General features: G+C 36.7%; 1 protein-coding gene across 1 annotated transcript in view; it reads left to right on the top strand.

Moving 5' to 3' along the window:
• The first annotated feature begins 589 nt into the window (after positions 1 to 589).
• LOC106079447 (allatotropins-like) overlaps positions 590 to 22,423 on the top strand; it is a 145,953-nt gene continuing 124,119 nt past the window's right edge. The window contains exon 1 of the mRNA XM_056013880.1: positions 590 to 941. The gene's annotated coding sequence lies outside the window, so the exon portion shown is untranslated. The remainder of the gene's footprint in view (positions 942 to 22,423) is intronic.

Below are 22,423 nucleotides of genomic sequence, written 5' to 3' on the forward strand. Positions count from 1 at the left end.
GTCCACTATACTGAGACAACGGTGTATCAAGCTAAGGAAGGCGACTCACCCAAAGCAAGCGACCAATGAAAAACATGGGGGCTGAAACAGGAGGTGGGGAGGGGTGGAGAAAGAAAACACCAGCCATGCGAATGCGCGCTCTCCCGTCTCCCCGGGGGGGGGGGGGGGGGGGCGCCCCGCATTGATCACCCCGCACCATGACGTCACGCAACCGTTTCAGAAAACCAGGCATGCGCATTCATGCGTTTGGTTGGAGGGGATCCGATGGATAGAAAAAAATGGGATAAATATAAAAAAAAAAAAAATATGACAAAATTAAAAGAGGAAAAAAAAAAGTTAGTTACAGAACCTAAATCCTACAAGTTCTCGTTGCAAGGTGGGGGGGGGGGAAAGAAAGATGGAGAGAGAGAGAAAGAGTGGGAGGGAGATGGCGGGGGGGGGGAGAGGAAAACAGTGAGTGAGGAAGAGAGTTAAAACAAAAGGGTAGAAGTAAGAAACGGGGAGTGGGGGAGTGATATATTGGTATGGGGGGGGGAGGGGGGGGAAATAAAAGGTAGGGAGAGAGAGAGAGAATCGTGTAACCCTCACTTCAGCAAACAGCAATGCGTTGGCGTTTGGTACATATTAATAGCGGAGTTACACGGTGGCACGAGCTACAAGAATATTTGGCCAGATTTTTTTAAGAGCAGCAACTAAGTGTAGCCAAAATTAGACACCACAGGGAAAAAAACAAAACAAAACAAAACGTAACAAAATATTTATTCATATTCAAATATAACAAACAAAAAATCATTAGCTTAGGACAATCGTTCAAAACAATTATTTCATTGACACATTATTAGATAATTGTCATTATTATCAAATTGAATTGGAAAAAAAACAAAGAATCAAACTGAAGAAAAAACAATTGTTTATCTGGATTTTGCCAACACGTTGTCAAGGTAAGTTGCAGATTTCTTGTTGCTTTCATTACAGATTTTGAAACTTGTGAATTTCTTGGCCAAAGCTATTGTATCAGGATTATCTTGTTAGCTTGGTAAAACTTATTAAATATGTCTCTTTGAATGACACGTATATGTCTCTAATCCTTGATCATGCAATTACTCATTCTGGGAGATCTGTCATCTGTTTAATAAATATTATTCTTCAGAATGGATAAAATTTGTAAGTCATTATAATCTTACAAACAACAACAAACAATAAAAAAAAACACAAATAAAAGTTTTAATTAATATAACATATATGCAAAATGTTTAAAAGGCAATGAAAACAACAACAACAACAACAACTACCGAATGAAATGTTGTTTGGGTAAAGAAAATATGTTGTTGGTATGCTGTTGATATGTTGTTGATATGCTGTTGATAAAGACAAATGTTTTTAGAAATGAATGTTTGACCCAAAAAAAAAACAAAAAAATTCCATACCTCTGAGCCTGAGCACCATGGTCGTCCATACGCTGGCTTGCCGACTTCAAATCAGTTTAGAATTCTGGAAATTTCTGTAAAGACATAGTTCTCTCAGTATTGGCCTAATCATTCCCAAAGAACATAAAAAGATCAATCATATCGGAGCCATTATTATAATCAACACAAATATAATTTTTTCAACGAAGTATGATAATGTCCGTTGTCCTTAATTTACCCCCTCTCTTGTTATAACCAACTGCATATATAAAAGTGCCAGACGGCATCTATGAATTGAACACACAAGTTCGATCAGTCTCAGATTACAAAAGGAGGCGCGGTGGGTGAGCGGAACCGGGGTCCGGGGTTCGAATCCTGGTGAAGACTGGGATTTTTTATTTCGAGATTTTCGGGCGCCCAGCTCAGCTTTAACGGGTTAGGGACATTAGTTGGGCGGTAGGTCGTTGTGCTAGCCACATGACACACCGTAGGCCACAGAAACGGATGACCTTTACATCATCTGCCCTATGGACTACAAGGTCTGAAAGGGAAACTTTTACATTTTTTTGCTTAGATAACAAAAGGTTTACTGTTAGTCCCCGAAATGTGTGAAGAAATGAGGAAAAATGCATCTCAATGACAAACCGGGGATTAAGGGTTTTGCAAAGTGCATCAACGAGGTTCAATCGTCCTCATGACCATCTTGGCTCAGCGCTCGTTGATCCTTATTATATTGTCCACTTTCTACAACTAGCCGGATAGGACCGAGACCATTCATTATAGAAGGCCTCAACCCTGACCTGCTACGTCACAACCTGTTCGCAGTTTAGACCAATAGCTCGTTTTCACGTCGGACAGGCCTGTGACGATTGGTCTCGATATGACCTGCAAGCCTTAGTTTAGGTGTCAATATTAAATACTGTGAAAACGGGTTTACCCGATTTGGTACAAAGTTTCGTTCTCTACTATAGATAAATTTGGGTTGTTTTTTGTTTTTTTTTGAGGGCCTTCCGTTTGTAGGTGGGACATTAAACATACACTACGGTCTCCGCCATGATCTAAAGAACATTGATGCTAAGTCTTATCAAGATTGGTCAAACAGTTTTGATTTCTATGCGGGACACGCATACATACATATTCCTTACATTTTACTTAACATATTAGATATGTTCGTTTAATACAAATAGTCTTCTGTTATTTATAATGCTATTTCATTTAATTAGCATAGTGACATCCTTTCTTCCTTTCTTGTCATAACAACATCTCCGCATTATTGTGACATCCTTACTTTCTTTTTGTCATCCAAACATCCTCACATCATGCAGACATCCTTACTTTGTATCTTGTCTTACTTCCTTTCTTGTCATGAAGACATCTCCACAACAAAGTGAAAAGTACGATTAAACAAAATATTTTTAGAGTTTTTTTTTTATCCTTTGATTATTTAAACAAGAAAAACAAAAACAAAAAATACATTTTAAAATAAGATAATACATCCTTTATACATCTTATATAGCGATTATTTTTCTATTAATTGATTAATTAATGTTCTAATTAATAAAAAAAATACATTTACTCCGCCCATGCTCTCCCCTCTTTTCCGGTAAAAAATTTGGTTAAGCAAAAATGCATAAATCTGCCACTCTTTATAATGTTCTAATGATAAGCCTTTAGATCTACACATAGAAGAAGAGGCGCGAAAAGTTCCTAGACATTAATTTATTAAACTCTAGGTGAATATTGCCTACTTAAGAAAATACTCGAAGACGTATAGTCCGTACAAATATTTATACACATATTTAATTATTTCTAGTTGTCTAGCCAAATTTAAATTAATTTCTTTTTACACTTTGACACATAAAAAGGGTTAATTTATAATTTTCCCAGTCAGGGCCGGCATTAGGGCACTGCAATCTATGCGACCGAAGTGGGCCCCGCACTTAGATAGGCCCCGCGCTAATTCTAGGTGTAAATTATTAAATTGAACCAGAAATCTCCAGAGCATTTTTTTACTCAAACTGCATGTCATAATTAAAATCTGGTGGTGGCAGACATGATCAGAACATTCCAACAACTTGATTACATGCCTAAGGAAACTGAGAGTTGGTGGGTTTGTTCAGACTCTTGTTACAGCAAGATAATTGGCTAAAACCATGGAAGTTGTTGCAATCTTTCCAGCCAAACGTCAAAGAAAAAAGCATTATGATAAATCTGTTGAAAACGTCACTGCTGAAAATGACTACAAGATAAATTGCTTCAAAAGAAATGTGGACACTTCAATTCATTCCTTGCAGCCAAGATTTGAACAGCTGAAATCAAACCACAATCTTTTTGGGCCCCGAGCAATTCGTTTCGCATAGGGCCCCGAAATTGTTAGGAGCGGCCCTGTTTCTAGTGTTGCCAAGGCGCTAGTAATTTTTTTCCCAAAAATATACATCGACTGTCAAATTTCGAGATCTTTGTCCAGGTTTCATCCAGATTCCATGAAGGTGCGAGTTGAATTGAGGCATTGTAAAAATGGCGATTTCTTCATCAAAAGATGACGACTCTTTTTATCTTGCTTGTAATAAGATAAATGGATTAATTTTAAAAAATGATGATATAATAAGATCCACAAGGCCACCCTCATTAAGCGTAGGCCAGGAACCCAAACAGATGACCTTTACATCATCTGCTCTCATAGATCGCAAGGTCTGAAAAGGGTACTACGCTTTTTGTTTTGAGTTGTCAAGAACTAACATTATCTATCGGCTACGCCCGTTGATTTGATCCCAGGCTTATATATTGTTTATTTTAACATGGACATCTTCCTTTTTTTTTTCTTACTTATAACTTGGACCAGGTCGTATAAATTCAAGCATCAGCCCTCCCCCACCCCAACTGTCCGACTTAAGAAATAGTCTTATTTACTCCATATGACTTCTGCTAATCTGCTATTTAAATGAATGAGAACTATATTTCTTTCTTTCTTAATGTTTTTTTTATTTTTGCTATGCCAGTCTTTTGATTTTTTTTTTTAGATTTGGATTATATAAAAAATAATGTATATAAAAATAAATAAAAATATAAGTAATAAATGTATATGAACTTAGTAAATATACAATAAATTATATTTTATTCGAGAACATAGTTACTCTAACAGAAGCACATATAAAAGACTTCATTGTTTATTTTTTAATGTGAGTACTACTACTTGTAACCATAAAACATGTTGCATTCATTCTAAATTTTTCGAAATGTAGGACAAAGCCTTATTATTATTATTTGTTTCGTTTAAATAGTTCATACAGTAGATTAGGTTTTGAGGTATCTCATTTTTTTTTGTTTTTAAATTTCTGATTGGTTTCTTTTTGTTATGGAGTGGAATTACTGCCCTTAGGCGAGTGTCGAAGTGGTTAGAGACCTGGACTTAAGGACCTTTGGGGAAAAACTTTTTTTTTTGGATGTGTATAATAGTCTAGTCTTGTTGTTGTTGTTTACACTGATAATTAAATTATTATTTTTAAAAATCTTACTGAATACAGATGCGTTTTTTTTGTGTGTTCGATTTAAAATAATTCCCCGTAATTTAAAATCATTGATAGACCTGAATGTGTCTAGTATCAGGAATTCACAACATATCAAAAGTGGATCTTTTTTTAACATTGCATACTCTACGAACGTGATTTGTACTCACATTTTTATATATGTATATAACAACTATGTCACACACACACAGTGGTCGAGAGGCCAAGTGCGCTTGAACTTGGCTTGGCTTGGCTACCTAGAAAAGGGATCGAGGTTCGACACCCGACTCGGGCAGAGTTGTGTTTATTGAGCGCCTGAAGGCAGCACTGATACCCCCCCCCCCCCCACCTGTCCACAAATGAGATTGGACCAAAAGCGCTTTTAAAATCTATAATAATAATAATAATATATATACGGCTACCTGGTCGTCTGGTATGCGCTTCAGACTGTTGCCACGATGGTGGCGAGTTCAAACCCTTCCCTGAAGTCCCGCAGGAGGTTTAGGCTAGGACGTCATAATCTTCATGTCTGGAGGAACGTCCTAAGCTTGCTAACAAGTGACGCTAATATCTCTGTTGAGTGAAGAGACGTCTCATAAAGAATATTTGTGTAAACACAGTAATTCAATGGCTGTAAAGAGTTGTTTCGAAAGCTGTGTTAACCAGATTGGGCGCAAGGAGGAATGGCCGCAACGTTTACATGAAATGAACAGAAATTTGTTTTATTATATTGCTAGTGTGTAAAAGCTGGGATTAAAAAAAAAAGTCTTTTCTCTCTCTCTCTCTCGCTTTCTCTCCTTCTATTTGTCTCTCTCTCTTTCTCTCGCCCTCTCCCTTTAATTAGTGTGAAGTAATGTGCACTGTTAATTAGAAAATCGATAAATAGAAATAAAATGCCTTAAAAGTAGGCTTGAACTACAGGAATGTAAGATTCTAATTTTTACTTTAAAAAAAAATGGATTTCTAAGCAGCTATCTATCCAGTGAAATTGCCGATATGGACTTTGTGTGAGTGTTTCTAACGTAACCATAAATAAAGGTGAGCGGATAGTTTGGTTGCGTAGGCTGAATAGACTCTAATGAAATCACGAGAAAGTCTATCGTAGAAAAGTGAATAGATAGGGGTGAGTATGTTGAAGAAGGGAGAACAAGGGAGAGTCGAGTGACAGAAAGACGTGTATTTTTTAGAGGTATGTATATCTTTTTTAAATTCATTCATTCGTGTTTCTACATACATCTTGTACAAGTGCTTCTTCTTAGCAAGTGCCATTAGAGCATGGAATGGGTTGCCTGAGTCAGCCTGGAAAACCAATGACTTTGCAGAATTTAAGTAATTGATTAACATACATGTTTGGAACTACAAACCAACGACCAAATAATCAATTAATCTACAGTTGCTTAAAGAGAATGTACTCAAAAAATCTATTCCAACCAATCTGTGGAATAAACAAAGAGAACAGTAATCTCTTTACAACGTAATTAAAATGATACAATTAATAAAATAATTTAGAAAAAAAAGATACAAGACCAAGGAAGAACTGCCCAGAGCATTACAGGATTTCGTCTTTTAATTTTGGGCTAGGGTTAGGGGCCAGTATTTCCATCGGGCCTCTTGAAGAAATAGCATGAAGATATAATCCTTTATCTTAGTTGTTGCTTTAATCTGTCCCGATTCTTCTCGAAGCTTAGAATACACTGGAAATCAGACGAAGGAAGACAAACAAGTCCTACAGACAATTCCGTTTGATCCTTTTAAGCCGCTGAATTTGTCAACACACACACACTTTTTTTGGGGGGGTTGCTTATCTTTGCATTGCTCTCCTGTAAGCTGGGTTTTATTTTTGTCTCTAAACTGTGGTTTTTCTTGCTTGGAGAAAAAAAAAATTTGTGGATCTCCTTTGCGTGAGAACCACTTACAGAGCTGCGGATAAGATGAGTTGATTCTTTTATTTTAAAAAGAGATCTCAGAGGATAATATATTTATATTGACTTAGACAAGAATTAAGGAAAACTAGAGGAAAGTGTGTTTATCTAATCCCACGCTTCTAATATGTATATTATAAATATATTTTTATGATAGATAATATTCTTTTATTTAAATAATATCTTATTGCCCCGAAGCAAATGATATGCCTTACAAGTTTAGGTGCAATGGACTTTAGATGTTGACATGTATCCATTTCAAACTGTGTAGGCGGAAGCCATGGATGGGAACTTTCACGGGAGATCACTCGAAGTATTTTGTGACTTCACTTGTGTGCTGAATACATATATAATGAACAAAAGGGCGAAGGTAATCACATTTTAATTTATAACTGAATTCGATAAGATCAATCTGTATATAACTATGTATCTACATTCAGTGAGGGATATATAAATACATGTAAGCAGTCTTAATCTTTAATACAGTTACAATAACCATAAAAGTCCTCTTAAAATAAATTGGCTTCGAACAATGCGTATACTACTATTACTTATCGTTCAAAAATAATAAATTATCAGTAATTAATTAACAAATGAGTTATACTCTCAAGTTGATGCATGTCTTGTCTATGCCAACGAATAATTATGCAAAGTTTTAACTAGATCTGAGAATGGGTTTGGGAGAAATACCAGACAGACGGAGGTTGTATAACCTTTGTAAAAACATCCTTATGTTTGATCGAAATCCTGAACATTTGTCGCCAAACAATGTAACTTCAGCCTACAAATAATTATGGATTAGTCTGATGCTAAAAAATAATATAAAACGGTCTACTGAACCTTTGGGTTGATTAGTTTTATAACCTAGTGGGGTTAAATTCCTATTGTGTTTTTTTTCCCTAGAAATAGGTTATTATTATTGATAACAATCAACCAAGTTTTTTTCTTGTATTGTTTCTGGGGTTTTGTGTGCCACTTGTAATAGTGCAAAGCGCCACTTTTTGCGCATGCGCGTTACGTTGGCCTTCTTTGCCCTAAGTCTAGATCATAGATTAAGGCAGTGTTACCCAGACTGTGTTCCGCGTAACCTTAGTGTTCCGCTAGGCCTAAATATTTGTTCCACGAACTGCTCGAATTATTAACTAGTTTGGCCAACACGTGAATTAATTTCTCTAAAAAATAAGTACAGTGTTCCGCTAAATACTCAGAATGTGCGAAGTGTTCCGCTAAATAATCAGAATGTGCGAAATGTTCCTCTAAATACTCGGGATGTGAAAAGTGTTCCGAAACAGAATGTTTCGATAATAACCACATTTCAAGCCTCTATTGTTACAAAATAGATAAAAGTGTATTTCAAAACAAGTCTAGAAAATAAAAAACAACTCTCTTCTATTCCAACGTTGTCACGCCCCCCCCCCCACCTCATAGTCATTAACGCCTCAGCCCATATATAGATCTAACGACTTCCGTGACAGAATTTTAAACCTATAGACCAGAGATCGACTGTCACTTTAGCTGGACAAGGGTTGTAATTTTCGTGACCAATAAGACTGACCTTTCGCCTCTGTTTGAAAGGCACTCGGTGAACAGTACCATGTGGAGTGGTCTTTTTTGTCCTTACTTACTTGATAATAGGATTTTGGTATTATGGTAGGGAATGGTGGTCAGAGGCGTGGTAGCTCAAGAAAGAAAAGGGAAACAATTTACACAAGGACGTGAGCAGCGAAGTGAATGTTCTTAAGCGTCTTGGACGGCTGTGAGTGTCTGTGTACATCTGTAGAAATTTGGATGGCTGTGAATGTCTGTGTACATCTGTAGAAATTTGGAAGGCTGTGAGTGTCTGTGTACATCTGTAGAAATTTGGACGTGGGTGTTTATGTACATCTGTAGAAATTTGGACGGCTGTGGGTGTTTGTGTACATCTGTAGAAATTTGGAAGGCTGTGGGTGTTTGTGTACATCTGTAGAAATTTGGAAGGCTGTGAGTGTTTGTGTACATCTGTAGAAATTTGGAAGGCTGTGAGTGTCTGTGTACATCTGTAGAAATTTGGAAGGCTGTGGGTGTTTGTGTACATCTGTAGAAATTTGGAAGGCTGTGAGTGTCTGTGTACATCTGTAGAAATTTGGACGGCTGTGGGTGTCTGTGTACATCTGTAGAAATTTGGACGTCTGTGGGTGTCTCTAAATGTACTTCTGAAGGAGTTTAGATAAATGACTGATGGTATTTAGAAATTGTGTTTCTCTGCAGTACTTTAAAAAAAACAACAACAGCCAGGAAGCTTATATTGAGTAAAATGATATCAATTATTTTGAATCATGTATGTAATTAATTTAAAATAGATATTGATAAACAATGACAAATTGGTGCGATTGGAAATATTTTTTATTCACTGTGTTTGTTCAACGCAACTTCCATGCCTTTAGTCTGCTCAGTGGACTCAGTGGACTCAAATCACTTTTGTTGACCATTGATGAAAGGGGTGGGTAGGAGTAGGTTTCCGTGCTTCCTTTTCAAATGCATTTAAAAAAAACACCAGAAAGTTTGTCGAGTCTGTATTCCAAATAGAGTCTCCATGATGGAAGGCCAATGATTTTGCCTTTGAGCTGTTCAGGTACTTATAAAATATGAAGGTTTATTAGACCATTGTAAGTGTGACAATGTTAAACTACCTAATTTTCTACATTAGAATTTAGAATTTAGTACTTTTACACTGTAAAACAAAAGTAATTAATTTCGATTTATTGTTTAAATAATAATTAAATAAGTGTTGTTGTTAATTTATTCATGTGTTATCAGAGACAAGGAATAAAAATTGTGTAAAGTTTCAAATGGAACTGAGATATATGGATGTATGCATTTATCTATCTACCAATGAATTTATCTATACATCTATCTATACATCTGTCTATACATCTGTCAATAGATCTGTCTATAGATCTGTCAGTTAACTATTCAGTTTGTTTTTAAATGGAGTAACAGGGGACACAAATTCGTCGGGCTTTTTTTTTTTTTTGAAAAAACAAACAAACAAACATAAACATCTACATTTGTGTTATTTTTTTTTTTAAACCTCACATTCTTCTTGAACGTAATTTAGTTAACTTAAAGCCTGTTCCTTTCATCATATGCACATTTTGAAAACCTGAAACTAATTACAGAAATTAGAAGACAAGATCTATCAGTGCCCCCTATTAGCACTATCGTATCCATTACTATCAAGAGAAAAATTAGATTGTGTGTTCGTTTGTGACACTTCATTGGTACTAATAGGCTTACATATGAGAAAGACTCGAGGGCTCTGGAGCAATTGTCAGGCACTGGGTAGACTTTAAAAAATATATATTTAAGAGACTGAAATGTGTCCAGCTGAAAACAGCTATAATACAGTGTTCACATTTTCATTCAAATATCAAGTGCAGTGTATAATGAAGAAACTCATTAACTCGAAAATTTAAGTTTAAATCCCTATCATAATTGAAAGATGCAACCTTCATCTCTATAGAAAACTACCTCCCCATCAAGGCGGATGTTGATATCATTATATCTATCAATGCATCAATCGAGAGACAGAGAAAGAGGATGGCAGAAATACTCCCACTCAGTATCTAACATGTGTTATAAAGTATATCTATTTATAATTATTACTTTTCTACTCTCCATGTGTCAGCTTGCAGTAGATGACAATGACATTTGCTGTGTCGATCGTACCCGCAATTATACCTATTTGAATAACTCCTAGCCGATCTTCACACTTCGAAGTACTCTTCAAATGTCATGGGAGATAACCCGGACATCTTTTCCAGTTCTTGATCTAGATATAGAGCATTCATTTCGTTTACTCAAGTGTTCTTATTTGTACCGTCGTTGTGTCGTTTGTGGCTTGTTGAGAACAAAATCAAAACAAAGTTGACATTCATTTATTTGAAAGTTATATTTATGGTAGTTTTAATTTGAATATAAATTTATTTGCAATCAAGATGTTATAAAACCGACTACTGGCTGCCTGGTCGTGCGGTTTGCGCGCTGGACTGTCGTTCGGACTTATCGATGGTCCCGGGTTCAAACCCTGCCCGCTCCCATCCCCCGTCGTCCTGCGGGAGGTTTGGACTAGGAAGTAATTATCTTCAACTCTGAAGGAACATCCGAAATAAGTAAAACAACAAACAAACAACAATAAGAAGGAAATACAATAGGATGCGGCTAATTAATAAGGTTTTGGTGTGCTGTATCCCCAGTCATCTAATCCAATAGTGGAGATTGTCGCAATATACCATACAATGTCAAGGACGTCACATTAACCTTCAACCTTGCCAACAAAATAAAAGTTACATCGGAGCCGCTTAGAAAACAAAATGAACTCTGTGCTGCTAATATATACATACACGTAACCATAGCAATAAAAAACCAACAAACATAGCTTATGAGCACTTTTCCTATTCAATACAGCGGATATATCAAGAATCTGGCTATGGAACTCATTCACCAATCGTAAACAAACAACATTTAGCCATGAAATTTTCTATATCTTCTATACAAATTATGTAATCCATAAAGGCTATCACGTGATACGCATTTTTCATTGTTTTATCAATATTATGACGTGGCTAAATGTGTTTATTTACGATTGGTGAATGAGGTCCATTTAAGGATTAGCTTTCATGTCTGAAAATACCATGTAGAAGTGTTATTTCACTTTCACACAAAAATTGAATAAAGCTCTACAACTTCTTTTACAAACAAATAAAGTGTTTCTTTTACTTCTATCTACACTTTACAGGCGTTCAATCCTTGTGTCAGTGCCAGATGTACCACAGTGCAAAACTGTGCAGCCACACGGGGCCTCACTCTCAAAGGGGGCTTTATGTTTAAAAAAATATATCATTTTTAACCAAATCTGCATAATGAATATAAGACAACAATGTAAACGAGATTCAATTGACTTATTTTCTTTTTCTCTCTCATAAATATGACATGCTTTTTATTTATTAATACTATTAATTGAATTTATATTGAGAGAGTAGGGGCCTCCATAACAGCCTTCCCATGGGGCTCCACTTACTAGAATATTGCACTCTTCAGTGTAGAAGTATATAAAGTCTAATATAAAGATATTAAAAGATTTGTAAATGATATATGTTAGGACAATTACATCTACGTTTGTCACCATTTTTACTCGTGATTCCGTCTCATCCGATTCTTCTCGTTTATAATCGTCTCATGTGGTCAATTCTACTAAAAATTACATCAGCCAATACACAGACATACACAGGCATATACACACATACTGCTTAACACCACCTGCATAAAAGCAATGGAACTTTTGTGTCCAAAAAAATGAAAGTTTTGTTTTGCATTGGTTCACACGTATGTTAATGACAGTCTGTCTTTTGTAGAAGTCAAAATTGATACACCTCTGCCTAAGCATTGGTGATTGATTACTAAGATAAGATTAAAATGCAGTGGTGATAAATTTAATGTAGCCTATATTTATATTTTTAAAACCGTGTTTACACTCTCTGATTATTTTTCTGCTTTACGGTTCTTTATTGAAATACTTGAAGGGCTCGTTCATGCTTTTTGGCCGGATCCCTTTTATATTATTGCATTGCTTACATAATACTTTAGATAACACAATTGCGACCTGCTTGTATTATGACATTATTCTTATCACTTGTATTAGTTTGATGGTAATCGGCATTCATAATTATGTTGTTAGTATTAGCGCGGTGGCTGAGCGGTAAAGCACTTGACCTGAATCCTGGTGAAGACTGGGATTTTTATTTTTCGGGATCTATGGGCGCCTCTGAGTCCACCCAGCTCTAATGGCTACCTGACATTAGTTAGGGAAAGTAAAGGCGGTTGGTCGTTGTGCTGGCCACATGACACCCTCGTTAATCGTTGGCCACAGAAATAGAAATCAACTGCCCTATAGACCACAACGTCTGAAAGGGAAACTTTTTTTTGTATCACCGATTTCGTTTTGTTGTATTAGTCATGCTGAGGTGGACAACTGCAAACTAAAATTCCATTTTGTTTGGACCTAAAATTTCATCTATCTATATATTGTTTTTTTTTTTGTGTGGGCACCAGTGGCGTTATTAGTGTAGGGGTGAGGGGGGGGGAGAATTTGAAAATCCTCACGGACGTCCACTTGAGGGGGGGGACCCAAATGAGTGTTTGAAATATTGTTTTAAGTTAAATATTAAATATTACACAAAATGCAGGGGCCCTTAAAAAAGTCAAGCCCCCCCACCCCGGTGCCCTAATGATGGCAAATTACTAGCTAAGCCACTGGTGGGCACACCTCACTAGAAGCATCTTCAATGACTGTAAGTTGGAGGGAGCAGTCTGGGAGTTCCTTTTCTTCTAAAGTCATTTTATTTTCTTTGGAATGCTGAAGTCCAGAAAGATAAATTGTCTGTGTTGTGTTTGTTTCTTTGCCCTTCAGCTGCTTGGTAAACAATGTCTTCATCTCTGAAGTGATGTGTCGAGTAAATTGGTTCACATGGTGAATCGTGAAGCACGACTCGTAATCGTTAAGCTTGACTCTTAATCGGGACACGGACTCATAAATAATCTAAACATGAATCTTGAATCATGAAGCAATACACGTTAATTATAAGCATGACTTGAATCCTGAAACATGATTCATGAATAGTGCAACGTAACTCGTGTTTTTTTTTTCATGTAATGTGAATCGAAAAACGTGAATGATGAATTACTACTACTGGTGAATCATGTAGTACTACTGGTGAATCATGTAGTACTACTGGTGAATCATGTAGTACTACTGGTAAATCATGTAGTACTACTGGTGAATCATGTAGTACTACTGGTGAATCATGTAGTACTACTGCTGAATCATGTAGTACTACTGCTGAATCATGTAGTACTACTGCTGAATCATGTAGTACTACTGGTGAATAATGTAGTACTACTGGTGAATAATGTAGTACTACTGGTGAATAATGTAGTACTACTGCTGAATCATGTAGTACTACTGGTGAATCATGCAGTACTACTGGTAAATCATGCAGTACTACTGGTGAATCATGTAGTACTACTGGTGAATCATGCAGTACTACTGGTGAATCATGTAGTACTACTGGTGAATCATGTAGTACTACTGGTGAATAATGTAGTACTACTGCTGAATCATGTAGTACTACTGGTGAATAATGTAGTACTACTGGTGAATCATGTAGTACTACTGGTGAATCATGTAGTACTACTGGTGAATCGTGTAGTACTACTGGTGAATCATGTAGTACTACTGGTGAATCATGTAGTACTACTGGTGAATCATGTAGTACTACTGCTGAATCATGTAGTACTACTGGTGAATAATGTAGTACTACTGCTGAATCATGTAGTACTACTGGTGAATAATGTAGTACTACTGGTGAATCATGTAGTACTACTGGTGAATCATGCAGTACTACTGGTGAATCATGTAGTACTACTGGTGAATCATGTAGTACTACTGGTGAATTATGTAGTACTACTGGTGAATAATGTAGTACTACTGGTGAATCATGTAGTACTACTGCTGAATCATGTAGTACTACTGGTGAATCATGTAGTACTATTGGTGAATCATGTAGTACTATTGGTGAATCATGTAGTACTACTGGTGAATCATGTAGTACTACTGGTGAATCATGTAGTAATACTGGTGAATCATGTAGTACTACTGGTGAATCATGTAACACTACTGGTGAATCATGTAGCACTACTGGTGAATATTGCAATACTACTGGTGAATCTTTTATATCTATTTGTCATTGTAGGCCTTCGTTTGCTGCAAGCCTCTTGTCGTCATGCTCAGTAATCAAATAAACTATTTAATACAAAAATCTCGTGTAATGGAAAATACATATTGTAATTGTTTTTATTTCAGAAACAAATGATGTGTAAACAAATCTTTTGTATAGTGCATATTTTATACTCTTGCAATCACAGTAAGCTCTGGTCCTATTTTTTGAGTACCCCGGAGGAAAGGGGTATTTGGGTGAAGATTTCCATGCTGCATTCTATGCTATACAAACATTATTCAGCTCGTGTCGGGATTCGAGCTTAAGTCTCACTTGCTAGGTGGATATCGCCAGTCATTCACATATCCCTTAATTACTATCATTTTATATTTATGCACCGTTCGATAACTTCCATCATTCTATATCTCTACACTGTTCGATAACTTCCATCATTCTATATCTCTACACTGTTCGATAACTTCCATCATTCTATATCTCTACACTGCCGGATAACTTCCATCATTCTATATCTTTACACTGTTCGATAACTTCCATCATTCTATATCTCTACACTGTTCGATAACTTCCATCATTCTATATATCTACACTGTTCAATAACTTCCATCATTCTATATATTTACATTGTTCGATAAATTACATCATTCTATATCTCTAAACTGCTCAATAAGTTCCTTTATTCTTTACAGTGTTCGATAACTTCCAGCATTCTATATCTGTTTGTGTTTGAAAACGTTCTGCAAACAACAGTGTCGCTAAGGAAACACTAGTGGATTCTGGATTAAGTCAAACAGCTTGATCCACCTACGAAGTGTCTGAAGGTGTGGTCCGTATAAAAAGCTTAGCCAAGCTATTAGCATTTCATCCCTAGAGGGCACTGTCCAAACTTGAAAGAAACTAGATCAAAATCTTGGCAATACCATCCAAGAACGAAGAAGTCAAGCACATTTTTTCCCCACTATTTCTTACAAATACATTTTTTATTTAAATTACAGATGTATTTGTTAAGTGTATAGTTCTCTTGTATGTGAAATCTAATGTTTACTTGTAGCTTTTTATCTCATATCATTTCTATCTATCTATCTATCTATCTATCTATCTATCTATCTATCTATCTATCTATCTATCTATCTATCTATCTATCTATCTATCTATCTATCTATCCATCCATCCATCCATCCATCCATCCATCCATCCATCCATCCATCCATCCATCCATCTATCTATCTATCTATCTATCTATCTATCTATCTATCTATCTATCTATCTATCTATCTATCTATCTATCTATCTATCAGTCAATCATTTAATCAATCAATCAATCAATCTATTTATCTGTCTATCAGTCAATCAATCAGTCAATCAATTTATCAATCTATCTTTCTATCTAAAAAAGTAAAAAATAGTCAAGTTCCCTTTTCAGACTTATAGGGCAGATGATGGAAAGGTCATCTGTTTCTGTGGCCTACGGTTAACGAAGTTACGAAGGTGCCATGTGGCCAGGGCTTCACCCCTTAATGTCAGGTACCCATTTGAGCTGGGTGGACTCAGAAGGGCCCAAAGATTCCGAAATTAAAAATTCCTTCACTAGGATTCGAACCTGGGACCTCCGGTTCAAAAGCCACCGCGCCTTCTCCCCTATATTTATCCTATAAGTTATGTGGTTTGAACTCGAGAACTCTTGTTTCAGAAGCGAATCACTTTACCCTCACATTTTTAAGACATGTTCAAGAACATGATTTCTCCGATTGAGTTTAAATTTTTATAATAGTTCAGCACTTTGATAATTGAGAGCCATTACTACACAATATACTACTGAAATGTAATTTCAAAGTTATTAATTTTAACATGAACAGATCCAAAGATAAATCTGTGAGTCGGGCTTGACAAATGAGCAGACGGTTCTCTTATACATTAGTAGTTACACATTACATGGGCTACCAAACGAAATACATTGTACATGTAAATAACATTTTAATTGGTCAGACCTGCCATGAAATCTAACTAACCTTACAGCGAGAAATACGGTGTTGATACATTTCTCTAATCTTTACAAATAGTATCCATTCAGAGATAAGTAATCCTTAGAACTATGTCTTTCTGTCTCTTTATCTTCCCCCCCTTTTCTCTCTCTCTCTCTCTCTCTCTCTCTCACTCATACCTTCTCCCAATATCACTACTTTTTCTTTCCATCAGTCAATATCTGTCATCGTAAATACCTCTAATTGATTGCTTGGCTAGTGATACCATATATCACTCCAGGGGAAAGATAACTCCAGCCTTAATTTGCCTTGTCTCGCACAGAAGCCGTTTAATTTGTTTCCCTTTTGTCAGGGCCAGTGTTGGCGCTCTTTATAAGACTGTGCACAAGCCAAAGAAAAAAAACAACTTAAACTAAAAAAGTTCCAATCTCACACTCCTTCACCGTCACCTATCCCTTAGTCTGTTGGACCGTTGGAGCACCACACAAGATCCGTTGACCGTCTTTCTCCATTCTGCTATGACGTGTTGTTGTTTAAAAAAATACTCTTGTATTCCAGAGATGAACACGTGAAATCAATGAACATTTATTTCGATTGAAATTTACACACAGACGAATTGAAGTAGTGATTAAATACAGAAGGAAGTTTAATCTTTACTTTTTTTATATGTTGGCTTCCAAAAACGTATTGGGTCAGAATTGCAAATAAAAATATAATCGTTTTGTGGATATTTAAACGCTGAAAACGTGAACACGGTTTGGTTGTACTATGTAAAAGGTGATATTTGTATTGTTAGCGTCCACGATAGTGGATAACTTACTGATAGGTGAGTGGTATGTCAGGGCTTTTGCGCTTCTAATAACATACTACAAAGCATTCAACCATGTATACACTCGTAATATCTAGTACACCACCCAGGTAGGTGTGCCGTTATAATTTAGTATCCAGGATTTCTCCTTGTTAAACTGTTTAACTGGATGTTAATTTCAACTTGTCAATTATAATGTGTCTTGTCAATCCCTTGTTTATTCCCCCTTAAAAAAATGGCGAATCCTCAGCAGAATGCGTTTTTTCTGTAATGGTTAGCGAAAACAGATGTCATTGTCACAGTGCAGATTATCGCCGAGGGAGAGGGGGTGTAAGTACCCCTTTCAGACCTTGTGATCTATAGGGAAGATGATGTAAAGTTCATCTGTTTTTGTGGCCCACGGTTAACGAGGGTATCATTTAGCCAGCACAAAGACCAAACGCCTTTACTTTTCCCCAACTAGTGTCAGGTACCATTTAGAGCTGGGTGGACTCAGAGGCGCCCAAAGATCCCGAAATTAAAAATCCCAGTCTTCAACAGGATTCGAACCATGCAGGGTGGTATGTTAAAGACAACATTTTGTTCCACTGTTGCCAGTAAATGTCATAGAAAGATTCAATCACAGATGCAGTCAACACACTGGACGGGAACACCCTCATGCGTGTTTGGGAGGAATTTTCATATCGGCTTGATGTTGTCAATGACACATGTTGTGGTGACATTGAGCTCTAAGATTCCAAACCAAGGTCCCGTGTTCAAATCCTGATAAAAACTTGGATTTTTTAAATTTAATTTAAATGTTAGGGTGCCCCAGAGTCCACCCAGCTCTAATGTATGCCGGGCATTAGTTCGGTAAAAGCTAAGGCGGTTGGTCGTTGTGGTGGCCATATGTCACTCCCGTTAACCGTGAGCAGAAACAGATGACCGTTGCATCATCTGCCCTATAGACGTCAAGGTCTGAACGGGAAACTTTTTTTTTTTTTTTTTTTTTTACAACACTTCTGTCAGTGTCCAGCTAGGTATAGATTTAATTTAATTTTATTTAATTTTTTTTAAAGACTATAACGGAACAGTTTCGGTGCGTTCTTTTTAAATCTCCCAGTACATTCCTATAAAGTTATGCATCTAAGTAAACACACACAAACATTGCAACAAAACGGGGAGGTTGATACATACAACTGGTCAGAAAACAACAATGTACACTGCCACCCACAAAGTTACTGATTATATTATCGGCACTAATCGAATCTGTACTTTGACCTGTTCATCGGTGACCACATCAATATCCACATCAATATCCATTTTTTTTTTTTTTTTTTTGCAAGATAAAATTTTACCTATTTGTGATTTTCTAATTTTTCTGGAAGTCATAGAAATAAATGTGAATAGATTTCACGATGTTCATTGCGAAAATAAAAGAGTATTTTTTTTTAACAACTTTCAAATAAAAAGACAGTTTGTGGGGAATCACGAACGAAGAATCGGCCCTCAAAGTGTCCACTCAGGATGGTAGGATGGCAGGTTTCCAAATTTTCTGTATGAATCTCAGAAGCTATGGATTACAAAGTTTCAACAACCACAATCCTATCTCCGGTCCAGGGGCGGACTGGGTGTCGAAATCGGCCCGGGCATTTCTATACAATCCGGCCCACAAATTGCATGCCATATGATGAACGTCCAATCCTACCTGTCCTCTGTATAAAGTTAAACGACTTATCGAAAGTAGTTAGCTACATGAGTAGCTTATATGATTTTAAAACTATCTGAGAAGCTCTATTTCTATATAACTAAAGTATGACATTTGGATTTCTTACCTGCGACAGACTCTCCCCGATGAGCTGCTCACTGGGAGAAGGTTTCCGTACTGCCCGACTTCAATTCGAACTCGAGTGCTCAATCTGTCTAATGGAAGGTCGACACGCTAGTTAGCACAAAGCTACGCAAGTGCTTATTAGATTACAGGGGTTTATAGTTATGTATTGTTAGTTTCCAATTTGTTTTGGAACGATGTATTTCTCTACACAAGGCTTATCTCCCCTTTTCTAGCACTGTCTCTATTTAAAGCAAATTTTTTTAATTACGACTAAATGATAAAACTGTTGGTCAATTTTTTTATTGACTTGTGTATTGTTAGGGACAATGAATAATAGTACAAAGTTTCATCTTAATCCAAGAATGGAAAGTGGGAGAAATAACGTGTACAAAGTTTGTACCAGACACAAAGAGTTAGTTGATATAAATTTTGTAGCGCGTTGCATGTAATTGTGGAATATACATTTATATTGTTTATTTGGTTATTATGAAGTAAGGGTAACTTCTGTAAGCTTTACATTAATATCTCCATCAGGCAAGTTTGCTAGTGACAATCTTTTCACAAAAGTATGCTACATGTGGAGAACTCTACTCAGAGATGACTTAAAACAGAAATATATTATAAATATCATTTTTTTTATTCTGTAACACTTATTACATAATTACATATTCTTCAATATAGAGAATGCTTTTTGTTGTGCGATGACCCATTTCGAGCATTACCTCCCTTCTTCAACTTCGGATAATAAATTCTAAAAATATCCACCTTATTTTATCGACGTCAGACTATGGGCATTTAAGCCACACACGTCCATTCCATTATTGACTTAATGTTCTTTGCAATGGACTTCTTTATGACCATAGCAAAGCACCAAAACCACTAGCGGATCCAGAACTTTGGAGTGGGGGGGGCGATTTTTTTCAAAACCCTAACCCTAACGCCCAGTAAACCCTAACCCTACGCATAAACGTGCATACAGCGCGCGCGCGCACACACACACACACACGCACACACACACACACACACACATATATATATATATATATATGAGAATAAAAAAGCAGCATTTCTCAACCTTCGGCGAAAAACAAAACAACTGGGGCAGCGCTATAAGGTTCTCTGGTGAAGTTCGGGGCGAAGCCCCGACGCTATAAGCGTTTTCTTGCTTTTTTGACTGCAGAAACGCATTCTCCTGACAAGTACAGCTCATTATTCATCAATGGAGTTCGGGGCGAAGCCCCGACGCCATAAGCGTTCTCTTGCTTTTTTGACTGCAGAAACGCATTCTCCTGACATCTTCAACTCATCACCCATAAATGAAGTTCGGGGCGAAGCCCCGACGCCAAAAGCGTTTTCTTGCATTCTTCACTGCAGAAACGCATTCTCCTGACCTGAAGCTCATTATTCATACTATTAAAATACGACCTTTCGAATAATGTTGTACTTGAAAAATATTCTAATTTGAATTTATAGACCCATAATACATTGCAAATAAAACCGATTTGTTCCTTGAAAAGATAGGATACCCCACGTATTTAGATTTTAGCTTTGAGGATCGCCGCCGAAAAAGAACTTATTCGATAAATAGTATTCAAGAAAACTCTAGCATAAATTGTGAGTTTTTGTCCCAAATTTATTTAGCTACAAAAATATCAGATTGAGTAAAGGTTGGGAAAAGGCGACTATGAAAACGTTATTTGAGTTTAGAACTCATCTCAATCCTGACTCTTATACTGAAAAATTTCGTTTGAATTCTAACTTTTCCAATGCAAAGTCTTTCTTAAAATACTTATGATAACTTCATGTGAAATTACAAAAACTCTGTCTGGAAATGGGAATGGCGGTAGAGTGAAAACGATTAATCCTCGCTCCTTTACTAATTTCTGCTAAAGATTGCATTTGGCATTAAAGAATAGGTATGAGGCGACTCGATATAAGAATTTAATTTATAGTATATATAAATTATATTAGTGACAGATTTTTTTAATTTTGTAATTTCTTAACTATAATACAAAAAGAAAAAGTATTGATTTGTCCGATGGGGGAAATGCGATTGCATGTATCGCCCCTCCCACCTGGTACAAGCCTTTTTCATTTAAATTTACTAATGATACAATTTGAGATTAGAGTGTGGTACGACATATTTACAATGGGTCACATATCAATACGTAGTTTATATTATATAGATATTCAACTAATTTTATTCACAAACTATGATTCACCACAAAAATAGGACCGCCCCCCCCCCAGCACTCAGAGGGCTAGAGTGGGGAGGGCAGTACATGCAATCGCCCCCCCCCCCCTCACCCCACCGAATCGGCCAAAATACCAGAAACGGAGCGACATAATATAAAATTTTTATATTAATTCAACTAATTTTGTTCACAAACTATGATTTCTCAATAAAAACGGACCGCCCCCCCCACTCAAAGGGTTTAGGTGGGAAGGGCAGAAGAGGTATTCGTCCCCTCCCCCCACCAATCGGCAAACAGGGAACGACATAATATAAAGATCGGTTAAAATATCAATAACAAGTTACAAGGATATAAATATTTAATTGATTTTGTTAGCAGGCTGTGATTTCTACCAATAAATTGGACCGCCCCCCCCCCACTCGAAAGTTAAGTGGGGGGGGGGCGGGATTGATACCATCGCCCCCTCCCGACCCCACCAAATCGGCCAAAATACAAGAGGGGGGGGCGAAATAATCTAAAAATAGGTTGAAATATAAATAATTAGTATATATTTTTAACATAAGTAATAAATTCGTACACAAATTGTGTGAATCCTATACTAAAGTTCGTCCGCCCCCCCCCCCTTCGGGGAGGGGTCGGCCGAGTGGGGGGGGCGATCGCCCCTACCGCCCCCCCCCTGGATCCGCCAGTGACCAAAACTCATCGGTTTGAAAAGAATATTTTAGTTTAATTATCATATTTCTCTGGTGTAGGCATGCTTCAACAAATTTTAATGCTTCGAATGTAAGGTTAGAGCTTACATGCACGAAAACAAAAGTTCGGGTTCTGTTTGAAGTAGATTTCTTCTTTTAATGTATCTTAAGAAGTTGTTTCGATGTTTGATAGGAATCCCGATAATCTTCCTTGACATCTTGAATATCGCAGCTGTTTCTTGATAAGCTGGCTTAATGAATGCTTGAATTTTGAAGGCTGTATATTGATAAGCTGTCTTGTTGAGAGCTTGAATTCTGCAGCTGTAT

Source organism: Biomphalaria glabrata, chromosome 16 (assembly GCF_947242115.1).
Source record: "Biomphalaria glabrata chromosome 16, xgBioGlab47.1, whole genome shotgun sequence".
In the NCBI taxonomy this organism is placed as follows: domain Eukaryota; kingdom Metazoa; phylum Mollusca; class Gastropoda; family Planorbidae; genus Biomphalaria; species Biomphalaria glabrata.